At 43.1% G+C, this 13410-nt stretch overlaps 1 pseudogene; it reads left to right on the forward strand.

Moving 5' to 3' along the window:
* The first annotated feature begins 13057 nt into the window (after nt 1-13057).
* Nucleotides 13058-13177, forward strand: LOC136650412 (5S ribosomal RNA; annotated as a pseudogene).
* Nucleotides 13178-13410: the final 233 nt, after the last annotated feature.

Below are 13410 nucleotides of genomic sequence, written 5' to 3' on the forward strand. Positions count from 1 at the left end.
GATGATTATGGGGCTGGGGCGCCTTCCTTATGAGGAAAGGCTACGGCGTTTGGGCCTCTTCAGCCTAGAAAAGAGATGCCTGAGGGGGGACATGACTGAGACATACAAAATTATGCAGGGGATGGACAGAGTGGATAGGGAGATGCTCTTTACACTCTCACATAATACCAGAACCAGGGGACATCCACTAAAATTGAGTGTTGGGCGGGTTAGGACAGACAAAAGAAAATATTTCTTTACTCAGCGTGTGGTCGGTCTGTGGAACTCCTTGCCACAGGATGTGGTGCTGGCGTCTAGCCTAGACGCCTTTAAAAGGGGATTGAACAAGTTTCTGGAGGAAAAATCCATTATGGGGTACAAGCCATGATGTGTATGCGCAACCTCCCGATTTTAGAAATGGGTTATGTCAGAATGCCAATGCAAGTGAGGGCACCAGGATGAGGTCTCTTGTTATCTTGTGTGCTCCCTGGGGCATTTGGTGGGCCGCTGTGAGATACAGGAAGCTGGACTAGATGGGCCTATGGCCTGATCCAGTGGGGCTGTTCTTATGTTCTTTTCCATGGATAAGTGAAACCATGGATATGGGATCTGCAGATATGGAAGCCCCTGTATTTGCTAAACATAAGTTTTTCCACATTACTTTATTCACATGCTGAGAAAGCTTCACCTGCTGCATTTCTGCTTATCAGGCTGCTGTTCAAGGCTGAAAAGAAGGTCAGTAAAAAGCATCAACACTAACATCACACAGTCAGCCCCAAACTATCTCAAGGATTATCATTTGGAGGTATATCTTGTTCACAGAATTATGCCAAGGGAAAAGACAAGTAAATGAACAGGAAAACTAAAGACCTGGACACACACAAGGATGCTAGACACAGTCTGCAATTCAGAGCTTAGTGCTAAGCTGCTCTAGGCAAAATGGACTGCTTCCTTTTGAAAGAGAGAACCACAAAGACTCGGGTAGCCAATTTGTGCATTATAGCCAAAGTTGAGGATAAAGTTGGTGTCTGCTAGAGTAGGATTGATGAAAAATGCCGCAGCCTCAGTGTAACATCTTGAACCGGTACATGACTGGGGGCGCAATCCTAACCCACTTTCCCGCACCGACATAAGGGCAGTGCAGCTCCTAGGTTAGGAAACAAACATTCCCTTACTTTGAGGAGGGATCTGTGAGTGGCCCCCAACTGCAGGATGCAGCACATGTCCCATTGGCACAGCTATGCAAGAGCTGGAAAGTGGGTTAGGATTCGGGCCTGGGAACATTATAGTGCTACATGCTTAACTGGCATGTGCAAAAGAAAATCTGATCAGGCTATAACGACCACATGGGACACCACAAATACCTGTGATGTTTGTCTCCTAGCTGGGCAAAATGACATATTTGTAGTTGCACCAAATAAAGACACAAATCAAGCAACAGGTTTTGGGAATGGTTATCACAATAAAAAATAGTGGAAAATTTGTAAAAGTCAACCAATTGTCATTCAGCTGTATAGAATGAGAAAATCTTGCAATGATACAGCTAGTCTGTTTGTTTGTGTTTTTAAATAGGAAGAATGAAGATACAGTAATTAATAGCCCAGCACTATCCTGCCATTTATGCACGTGAAACGTGCATAATCACAAATGTGACTAGGCTAGTGCATGGCTTCTGGCTGCTGCTGTAAGCAGCAGGTAAGTGTGAAGATGAACACAGGACACCCGCTGGTGCAGGTAAGACAGCACAAGGGGTTGGAAGAAGGTTGGAAGGGGCTTGAATGGGGTGGGGTGGATGGAACAAGGCAGTGACACACTGGAGGGGAGGTGGACAGATTGGACCAGGGAGGAGTGGGTTCAGCGGTGATGATGCACACCAGGTCTGGACCCCTATCCCAGACCTGATCTACCATCATGGATGGCACAGGTTCAAGTTGACCCATTGCTGGGGCTTATCCCAAGGAAGTCTCCAGTAGCAAAACTTTCCTGCAGGAAACAACATTAGCTGTGCCAGCCAGAGACAGAGGTGGGGCAGGGGGGCAAAAACCTCAAGCGCCATGCTCGTGGTGCCCCCACCACTGCCACTACAATGCCTGCCCATCGGAGCATTCCATGGGCAGATGAAGCCCTGCATGAAGCTTGGCAGGGCGCAAAAAACCTCCTAAGGCTTCTCACACCATTTTTTCATAGGGAAACCAGAAGTATTGTTTAAAATGGCACAAGAAGCCTCAGAAGACTTTTCAAGTCAGGTTGTGTGCATTGCAAGGCCTTGGTGAGTATCTGGGGGTGGCGGCGTGATGGGGAGTGGCATGATGTAGACCTGCCCCGGGTCACAATGAGGGCAGGTTTATTACTGGTACCAGCACCACTATATCACCGCATGGGGAGTTATTTAGGATTGGGCTGTTAGTCTCTGCTTTTGAATAGGGGAGTAGTTAAGCTCCTCCTCCATCTTAACAGTTTAAGAATGTGTAATATAAATGCTCGTGTACATAAACACCCACGCATCACTTTTAATTTTTGCTTTAACTAGTTCACAATATCATTTCTGAAATGGATACATTGCATGATGAAGCCAGGTCGTGTGTTCTTGAATGGGGAACAATGCTCAACACTGGCAGACTATAGAATGTCCCCAGCAACAGAGCAGAACAACAATTCAAAATGCTTTAAACAAACAAAAAAAAAAACCCCATCTGTTTCAGTGGTTCTGCCCTGAGTTTGTGATGCCATTGTCCAGCAGGCTGAGAATATCCATGGAGCCAAATGGGGAAGATTTCATGCATGCCGGTGAAGATAGCTATATGTATGTTGCTGTTTTCAGAGTCAAACTTGAATGAGAAGAATAAAAGAGCTTGCACCACAGCCACACAAAGGAAAGCTAAACAGTGAGCTATGATTATGCAGACAATGAGCTAAGTGACAAAACAATATGCTTTATCCACACAGCAACATCCAAGCCGGTTTGATTTGAATTGTATTACTCTGAATAAAAAAAACACACACACACACACATACATACACACACCTTCCAAATGCGTTCAGTAAATTTGACGGCAATGGAATCTGTCCCAAGATTAATGCAATCTGTCACCATTTTATTCCAGTCTATTCAATAAGAAGAATGCAAAGGGGATGATAATGATCTGTGTCTTTTGCTGAAAAGGATTTACTCCCCACAGATTCCTTGCTGGGCTTTTTTTGGGTTCCCGAGAAATAATATCCAACAAACATTTTCCAGCTGGGATATGGACAGCCTAATAATGAATAAGCAATATGATTACAAATGAGAAAATGCATTGTGCTTTAAACAATGTTATCAATATGTAAGCTTCCTGGAACACAGCTCTTCTTCCACCTGCCCCCCCCCCCAGGAAAATTGGAAAACTAAAATAAGTGCTAAACTCACAATGGCTCAGATTTCTCTTTTTGAATGCTTCTCCTAATACATACCCACTGCTATCTAAGTAGCTCCTGATTATGGCATTTAGAAAGGAAACAGCAAATAGTTTACAGGATATATTTAAAACTGCAACTGGAACAAGATGTTGGAAACAGAGAATGAAGCAGAAGAGTTTATAAACGTCCTAGACTTGCACTTGGGGCACTTGGTGGGCCACTGTGAGATATAGGAAGCTGGACTAGATGGGCCTATGGCCTGATTTAGCGGGGCTGTTCTTATGTTCACTCTCAAATGTTTCCCATGTTAAGGTTTTTCTTAAATAATGGAATCAATAATTTATACTTGTTGATGCCCAAAATGGACCTTCCTATCTTCCTTTTAGTTGTTTTAGAAGGGATGGGATACTATCTTGATTTCTCACACAGAAACAAAATCTCCCTTTGTGAGTTGCGTACTGCACAAAAAAAAAAAGCAGCTAAGCACTGCAGGGGCATCATGACCCAGATAATTTGGGAACCGCTGCCTGTTGAGATCAAGGCTACAACCCTATTCACACTTTCTAGGGAATAAGTCCCACTGAATACAATGAAACCTTTGTCTGAGTAGACATAGGATTGTGTGAAAGTGAGCAGAGTCAGTTGAAATGGAGGATTTTCATTCCAAAGTAAAAACTTTGTGGACCACATAGGAACTTTTGAAAAGTGCACTCATTCTAGTAGTAGTAGTAAACCTTTAATGGCATAAATACATCAATAAATAATAAATTACAAGACAATAATACCATAAAATATGTAACATAAGCGACATGAATTGAAAGAGAAATTTACAAGAGAAAAACTGTTCGTCCAACCAGGACTATAACTAAGGATTCACAACTTGAAACCAGCTATGGGTACAATGAAGAAATACCCAATGCTGGGAAAAGATTGGACGAATCACACATTTTGGGAGGACAATTTGACTTGTCTGAAAGCAGGAGTTTTGGATAGAATGGAGGCCAGAAATCTGGCAACAGCAAATGTCAAGGGTCCTATTGCATCTTCCATAAACCATGAAAGAGAAGATTCACATGAGGGAGGATAATAGGAAAGCCAGGTGGCTAAATATAATTTGCGTAAAGAAGAATGAAAAGGGCAGGAAAATATTATATGGAATAGGGTATCTGGAACTTCCTTGCAAAATAAGCAAAGACGTTTGTCACGAGGAATCCGCAAAAAATGACAGTAATGTACTGCGGAAGGGAATATGTTAAAACGGGCTAACAAAAAGGCTCTTTTCAGCTGTGGAATGGTGAGAGTGAAAAAATAATTTGAGGTAAGAGCATGTTGAGGGGAAAGACCAAAGAAAATAGGAGAACAAATAGGGTTAAGGGTACTTTTAAGGAAGTTAAATTCAGTCAACTAAAGATTCTCCCTAACAATGCTGTAAGCTTGTTGTAAGCTTAGATCTGCCAATACTTCAATGGAAAGATTAATGGAAGAGAGTTTTGCTTCCACAAATCAAAACCAGGAAGAAACATAAGAATCATTTAATAAAACTGAAATAAGAGAGTCAGAGGACGGAGTTAAGTGAATTTTAAGCCAGAATTTAAATGTTAGCAACCAGGCATAGGTGGAGGGGAGATGGAGACCTAGTTCTATTAGTATGGAGGTAAGACGAATAAGATTGGGGATTCCAAGAATTTTCCGGAAAAAGGAAGCAGCCAGCTGATCAATATCAATATCAATAGGGTTGGGAACTCATTCTAATTGTTAGATGTAGCTAAGTTAAATCCAGTGGCGTACCTGTGCAACAGCTAAACAAAAAATTTATTATTAGAAAATCAGATCACTTGGCCATCAAAACATAAATAGGAGATGCTATTAAAACACTCTGGACTCCATAGAAGTAGGAGTTACATGCATGAGTTACAAGAGTCAATTTTTCAAGGTCATATTCAGGGTTTAGGAGGGAAGAACCTTTTGTGATCTGGGAGTACATTTAGGCAGGAACAAGAGGTTGAATAGGAATTTTACAAAATCAGGACACTCCCAATGGAATTTCATTCTTCTAATGATTCAGAAACTGCCTAGACCAGAGTCCCATTCTCTAAAAGGGAAAACTGTCAGGAGTGGGGAAAAGAGTGACTATCCATCATCCATTGTGACATGAACCATTGAACACTCAGCATCTTACAAGTTCCACAGATAAAGTATTGGAACAGCTAATCAAGAAAGCTTGATATAACCAAGCTTTCCCATTCTTCATGATAATTCAAATTAATACTTGCAGGAAGATCTAGTTTCGACTTCTCTGGGTGAAGTGGGAAAAACCAGAGGTGATCAGTGGTGAATGGGCTGTCATTATCTAAGCAGTGTGGAAAGGAGAAAATTTAAGGCTTTGTTGTTCAGCTGACAGGCAAGAAAATTAACATACCAAATAATAAAGCCTGGTTTTGCTGACTCCCAAAGTGAATTTTTGCCCTTTTAAAAGAGCACTAACACCAGCTAGGATAATCATGCAAGTCTTGCAGTTTGGTAGACAAAGAACCAAGGGGTGTTTCAAAGGTGCTCATTTTAGAAGAAAGAATTTACAAGACCTGGGATTGACTGGAGAATGTGACTTCACCCATGAATGCTCCATCATTTGGGAGAGGGAGTTCTATTCTTAAGCCCTGACCTGTGCTGTCAGGAACAGAGCAATATGCACCTGATGCTCTTCCCAATAACCAGATATCTGTGGTTCCCAAAATATTATCACAATGCCTTAGAGCAGTGTTAATCAACCAGTGGTATGGGTACCTCCAGTGGTACTTGAGATGGTGTCTAGTGGTATTCACGGGACCTCTCTTCACCTGCCACCCAGCAGCAAGACCAGGAATGCAACGCAACATACAATGGTAGGAGGCTCGCTCAGTGGGCAGAGATCCAAAGCATGCTTTTCCACACTCAGAAAAGCCATTCTGAGTCTCTTATTGGTGTTTGTCACATCACATCTGGTCTCCCAAACCAGAAGTAACTGGCAATGATGTCATTGCCAGTTACTTCTGGTGGTACTTCAAATAGGTGGACCATGTGAAGTGGTATGGTGGAGGACAAATGTTGAAAAACACTGCCTTAGAATGTCATGGCATACTCACAGGGGCACTGCAGAATGTCCTTGTGGCCCCTCCTACCTGTTCCCCTGGGCGTTGCCTTCTTGGAACTTATGAAATCTCACAAGATCCAAGATGGTGGTGCCCAAATCTTGCTATATTTGGGTGTCGCCATTTTGGATCTTGCAAGATTTTGTGACATCCAAGATGGCAGTGCCCAATTCTCACAAGATTTGAGTGCAGTAATCTTAGATCTTGTGAGATTTGGGCTCTACCATCTTGGATCTCATGGGATTCAAGATGGTGATTTCCAGCTCAGCCAGGAAGAAGAGGCTGCGGGGGCATTGTGACCTAGGTAAGTTTGGGAACCACTGTCTATGAATAGGCTGCAATCCTATTCACATTTTAGGGGGTAAGTCCCACTGAACACAATGAAACATTTGCCTGAGTAGACCTGCATACGATAGCATGAAAGAGAGTAGAGACAGCTGAAATGGAGAATTTTCACTCCAAAGCAAAATCTTCTTGGAACACATAGGAACTTTTGAAAAGTGCATTCATTCTATTTGTTATTAATTACAGAGGAACTTTTTTTTTCTTGCAATTTCCATAAGATGTGAACATTAAGGGGTTTGAAATTATAATTATACAGTGTCAGAAAAGTGCATGTTGCAGTGATATGCCTACTCCGAATGGATTCCTCAAGCTTTAATAGTGCATCATCATGGGAAACACCAAAGAATCCGATAATTATTTGCCTCTCAATGGAAAAGGGTTGACAAAATAATTAGTATCCAGTTTATCCTGGGAAGTATAAGCACAGATGGAGATGGAGCTCAGAGCCTATCTTCCTGACAATCCAGCATCATAAACTACAGCCACATTTAGCTCAATAAAGAAGGTATTTTGATATGTAGGCAACCCCTTTCTACATTTTTAGGGATAGAGCAAACAGTGATAGCGGGCAATGATTAACTGGGAAGAAGATAAAAGTAAGGAAGAAATGGAAGTCACATCAGCAAACTACACAAGTTCTCTGTCCTATACTTGCTGAATAAGATGAGAAGAAGTGGTATCACATAGTGGCTTAGAGAGGCTTAGACATGAAGCAAGACTTTCTCAGGTTAGATATCACCAGGGTTGGGAGCTCAAGCCAGTGACTCAGACTTGAGTCGCAAAAATGCATGATTTTTGCTGACTCAGCAACTCATGAGTCACATGCGTGGAAGACTCTGAGAAAGATTCAAGTCAGGGCCTCCTGACTTGGCACTCATCCCCACGCATGCTAACTCAAGTCTGCCTGTGTTTGCTTTCTTACGGTTTTTGCAGCATGAAAAACCTTGTGATGCCAGCATTCCAACCAGGCGAGCAGCAGGAAGTTCCAGCCACGAGGCAGGGAAGGGTTGATGCTTTCTTCCCCAGCTGAGTGGGAGGGGGGAGGCAGAAGCAGGCTTTTTGCCATCTCTAATAGGAAGGGAGAAACGGATTACACAGGCCTACAAAATTGAGGCTCAGAAAAGTTTTTCCCAAACTTTATGGAGGTTTGATATGAATTTGGGGAGCCGATTCCAAAAATGGCATCCATTTTGCCCTATCACATCTAGTTTTGGAGATATAGCATAGCCTCATTAGTGAATGGTTCAAGCAGCTTCCTCATAAGGAAGCCATGGTGTAGGCTTCCTCATGAGGAAGCTGCTTGAACCATTCACTAATGAGGCTATACTATATCTCCAAAACTAGATGTGATAGGGCAAAATGGATGCCATTTTTGGAACCAGCACCCCAAATATACCCAGGAATTGGTGTAACATTTAAGGAAGCAAAATGTGTGTTGGCCTGTGTTATCATTGGACAAAGGATGGGAGTTCATCTTTGGCTGAGCGAGGGCAGGAGGAGAAGCTAAGGGTGGTTCTTACCTTACAATTGATTGGCTGCAGAAACCCAGGGAGGAGAAGAAAGGAGGAAGGGAAAAGGGGGGAAGTTCTTATTATTAATCACACTTTCCACCACATGGCTGGCTGCTGTAAACTGAGTTCCGTTGTTACTTGGTAGAGGGAAGCCTCATTGAATGACTGGCTGCAGTGGAACTTCTTTTGAGTAGAGCTGCCAAGGATCAGGTCGTCCTGGTAAGCTTTGCAGCTGCTGCACATGACCCTGCTCCCTCCTGCCACTTCCAACCCTGCTCACTTGCCATCCCTCCCACCCCTCCTGCCCTCTTTACAGATGGGCAGGGGCATCAGCAGAGTGTTTAAAGTGAACTCACACACAAGGCAGCAGTCCTGTTTCCCCCCCCCCCCCAGAGCCAGGGCAGGCTTTTTAAAGGGGGAGAGGGACTCGACTCAAGTCTTAGAGTCACTAAAGAGTGACTTAGTTACTCAGAAAGTACTCCTGTTATGACTAATTTTTTGTTGAGTCGCAGGGGGACTCGGTGATTTGACTTCAGTCAAGTTGCGTTGGGTTTTCCCAACCCTGGATATCACCTTGTTGTAAACCAATAGTAGAGGTAGTAGAGTTTCCAAGGAAGGCCCTGCTTGATTATCACTGCAGGGGAGAGAGGTTGTCCCACCTCCACAATGCCCCTTAGCATTCCCCTGTACTTTTTTCCATAGTGGCTTCCACCGAGAAGAAGACACCAGACCTGAGACAAGCCACTTCTTCTAGAACTCAGCTCCCAGGTGAGATTGAGAATAGTCAGTATGAGATTGAGAATAATAATGCCTTATAGGACTATGGTAAGGACAATAGAAACACAATATGCAAACATACTTCACCACTAACTACTGCTGTGACCAGGAACTAGAAAGCCCCTACTAGCCACATCACTAGGAGGGTCTGGCACAGAGCTGCAGCCCCATTTTTTCAAACTGAAGCATAACTTTAGAATGGAGTGATTTGAAGACTGGCATATTTGATCCTTGATTTCAACTTCAGAAATAAAAACAACAACAGATGTTTAAAGAGTACCTTGGGATATATTTTGCATTAATTTGTATTCCAACCATCTCTTTAATAATACTGAGGGACTCTTGGTTCTGTCAATACCAGGTATTGTAGTTCTCCTCAGCCTCTGCTCAAGGAGGCTTTATTTTGCTGGATAGTCTTCTTTTAAAAAAAAAACAAAAAACGAAACCTAGTCCACATTTATCCTACAAGTTCCCTAATTTAGATGAGCCACACAGACTCCTAAGTGGTAGGTCTTTTTACCTGATCTGTGGCTGAGTTCTAATTTTCTGCCAGTCTGGACAGCTTTGCACACAGTGGAGCAATTGTGTCTTCACATTTTATACTCCTCTATAATTTTCTACATCAGTTCTACCCCTTCTTCTTTTAATTGACACCCTCTGAGCATTGATAAACTCAAGAGATGTCTGCTCAGCTTCTCTTTTTCTTTTTCTCTTTCTCTAGCTTGGCAATACCTCATTTTAGCTAGGTGGTTTTACCACCCATACTATCAGCATAGCTATCCCTCATATCAACTGATTTGTAATGTTTTTTCAGTTAATTAAAGATATTTCCAGGTATGCTTTATCCCACAAGCCACAGGATTACCATCAGCTTGCCCAAACATGAGGTCTAGCATCATCATTATATCTTAGGCTGCTCTTAGCCTTTTCTATAATATCATGTCTATGTTTGTGCTAAAGCGAAGAAGGTGAAATGATTGGAATATAGGCTCAATGCCGCCTGCAGTACTTTGGAAAGGAGTATATTATCCAGATGCCTGAGGACCCGATCCTGAAGCTGACGATGCCCAGGGCTTCAGTGGTGCCAAGATGGTGACTGCAGGATCCTGTGGGCATCCTGGTTATCACTTGTGTCTCCTCAGGGGAATGGATTCACTCCCTTCCTCCAGGCAGATAGTGTTTTAATGGGTGCAGAGTCCAGGAGGCCTGCGTTGGTTCACAGCAGGGTTCAGGTTGCGGTGGCAGATGCTGCCGATGTCTCCAGCCCCCTGTGAGCCCTCCCCTCCCCTGCCCAGATCCACCCTCCCCATACCTTCCCCCACCCTCCCTGCCACAGAAAGCCATGCTGCTGCCCAGAGATCTCGCTTATTTCCAGAGGTGCCATGGCATCCTCTTCATGGTGCTGAAGCTCGGCGCCGACTGGCACTGGTCAAGCACTGGTGCTCACTCCTTGCTGGGCACTGTGAACATGCTTTACAGCACATTAGCAGTGAGGCTCAGCGCCAGCTTCAGGATTGAGCTGCCCATCACTTTACCATGTCCTCAGTGGTACCTGTAGTAGATGTGCACTTTTGGTAACGTCCTCTCTGCCTCCCCCCCCCCCGTAGCGACGCCTCTGGCAGGCAGCCATTGCTGAAGAGTGCCACTTTCACACAAAGAGAGCAGGGTTCTCTGTTTCCCAAGTTGTAGAAACCTCTGCTACCTCAGAAGATGCATATGATCGTAAACTATGAGTAATGTATTTTCTTTTGAAACCTTAACTGCCTCTGCTCCTATGTATTGATTGATTGCTGATTAGCAGATAGCTGGTTCACAGAATTTACTAAAGGAAAAAGATTCTTCTGCAGGTTGCTCTGCTTATTACAATACCCCTTTTCCAGCAGAAATGTGGTATAACCCCATTGGTAACAGAGGGTTTAAGCAAAGGGTTAGTGCTTACTCCCTCTGCTTCGTTTCCTGTCTGGATCCCTTCATGTGCTATTTACCATGTGAAAAACCACAATCACGCAATAGGTGTATCATTAATTTGGCCCTTGATCTTGGAGAGATGTTCAATGGCAGCCAGAAAGAAAGATCAATGGACTGAATTTACTAGTTGAGTATACATCAAATAGAAGTATGATGATTGCGTGTCTGCTCAGAAGTAAGTTCTATTGAATTCAATCGGTAAGCGCATATAGGATTGCAATCAAGTATTCAGCTGTCGGTGACTTGCAAGGTACTTGGGTTCCTGGGGCTTACTTTTGCTTTTTGAAAAGGTGCCTGTTATACAAACCTCAGAACAAAATCAATATGTTCTATGTCGTAATCACTTCAGTAGATAAGTCAATGGAATATATTAATAATATTTTTTTCCTGCCATGGGAGACTGGAGAAAAGTACATTTTCAAGGGTTCTCATGCAACCCTCCTCCTTTATGAAAGCGCCATCCTAGTTTGTCAAAAACAAATGTATTTGATACCTCCCATCAATATGTACGCACAAACACACTCAGACTAGATAAATACCAGACAGCCTGATGCTTCAGGTACATCCTGTCTTTTTCTTCCTTCCTTAAGTGTACTTGATGCAGATTAATACAAAGAACATAAAGGATTCTTTTCTCCCTTGGAACCCCACTGTTTCTTACTGACAACCTAAAGTGAATTGTTTAAAGTAACCCTCCAATTGTTTCATGTCAAGGTTGTTGTAAAGTGGAGAGGGGGCTTTGGAAATGAAAATGCAAAACTGAACTCACTACAAGAGGAAAGAAAGACCTTGTGGGGGGAACTAACCGCAGAAGATGTGATGAAAAAAGGGATTTTTAAAAATTGCTCTGGAACAGGAAAAAAAAAAAAAAGCCTGTCAAATTTATCAGGACGCTCTGTCACATAGCAGGAGCAGAAGAGGAACACGCTGACAAAGATGCAATTAATGCAATCTATCACGTTGTTTTGTTTGAATAACAAGGACTACATTTCAAAGCTACCTACCTTAACATGGGAAGGTGAGGAAATGCATATCATTGCTTCGTTGTACAGTCCTCTAATGGAACCTTTATTTATAACGAATGGAGTTGTCATTATGTGATAGTGGTATGTGGGGAAAGAGGGCTTGTAAACAGCAGAGATCAGGAAGGGGTTGGAAAATTTTGCTCCAGCAGGGTCCCTTGTCAGTTGGGAGAAGAAACACATGGGCACGCTCAGTGAAATGTCAGTGAAACTGATAGGCAGGGGCCTGAGGACACAAAAAAAGGTACTTCTTCACATAGGACAAAATTTGTCTGAAATTCATTGCCACAAGATATGGTGATGGCTGTTAGCTTGGATGGCTTTAAAAGGATCAGACAATTCATGGTGGACATGTCTATCAATGGCAACTAGTTGTGATGGCTGTGGCTATCTCTGGGTTCAGCAGCAGTATGCCTCCAAAGACTAATTGCAGGGGAGCAATGGTGGGGAGAAATCTCCCTTTTTCTCCTGCTTGATGCCTCCCACCCCCTACAAGACAGTGATCCACTTTGGGCAACAGGATGCTGGACAAAATGGGCCTTTGACCTGATCCAAGAGGGCTATTCTTATGGTTTTTACTGAATTGTATACAATTGGTCCACGGGACTCATGTCCAGAGCATGGACATCGTCTGACCGGTGGGTTTTCCCCTTTATACTACACAATCCTTTGTCTGAAAATCCAGACTTCCCATTCGCTGAAGGTTTGACATCATAAATGGGGCTCAATTTTTAATAGGACATAGATAAATACCATTTACATACAAGATGGAAAATAGGTGGGCAACAAGTGAGCAAAACCATTGATTGGCTCTTATTTACATACAGGTGGGGTTTCATCTCAAAACTTTGCCAAAATTACACAATTTCCAAAAGTTTCCAAAACCAGCAAGGTTCACTGTAACATCATTTTATCCAGCACTGACCCTCACTCTGGCAGCAACTGTTACCCTGCACATGCCCGATCTCGTCTGATCTTGGAAGCTAAGCAGGGTCAGGCCTGGTTAGTACTTGGATGGGAGACCGCCTGGGAATACCGGGTGCTGTAGGCTTATACCACAGTCTTTCGAGACTGAAGGCTGCCAACCACCACCTTCACTCACATTTATTAGTCTAATCAGGGACCTCTTTGAGAAAATAAGTTTTCATACTATCCCTATTAAAGAGAACACACAAATACCTAAACATGGGTGTGAAGACCTTAATTTGGCAGAACTTCTAACCCATTCATTAACTTTTAAACGCTTCCTAATTAGAATGGCTTTGCTCATGCTACTCATCTGCA

Source organism: Tiliqua scincoides, chromosome 4, assembly GCF_035046505.1.
Source record: "Tiliqua scincoides isolate rTilSci1 chromosome 4, rTilSci1.hap2, whole genome shotgun sequence".
Lineage (NCBI taxonomy): Eukaryota > Metazoa > Chordata > Lepidosauria > Squamata > Scincidae > Tiliqua > Tiliqua scincoides.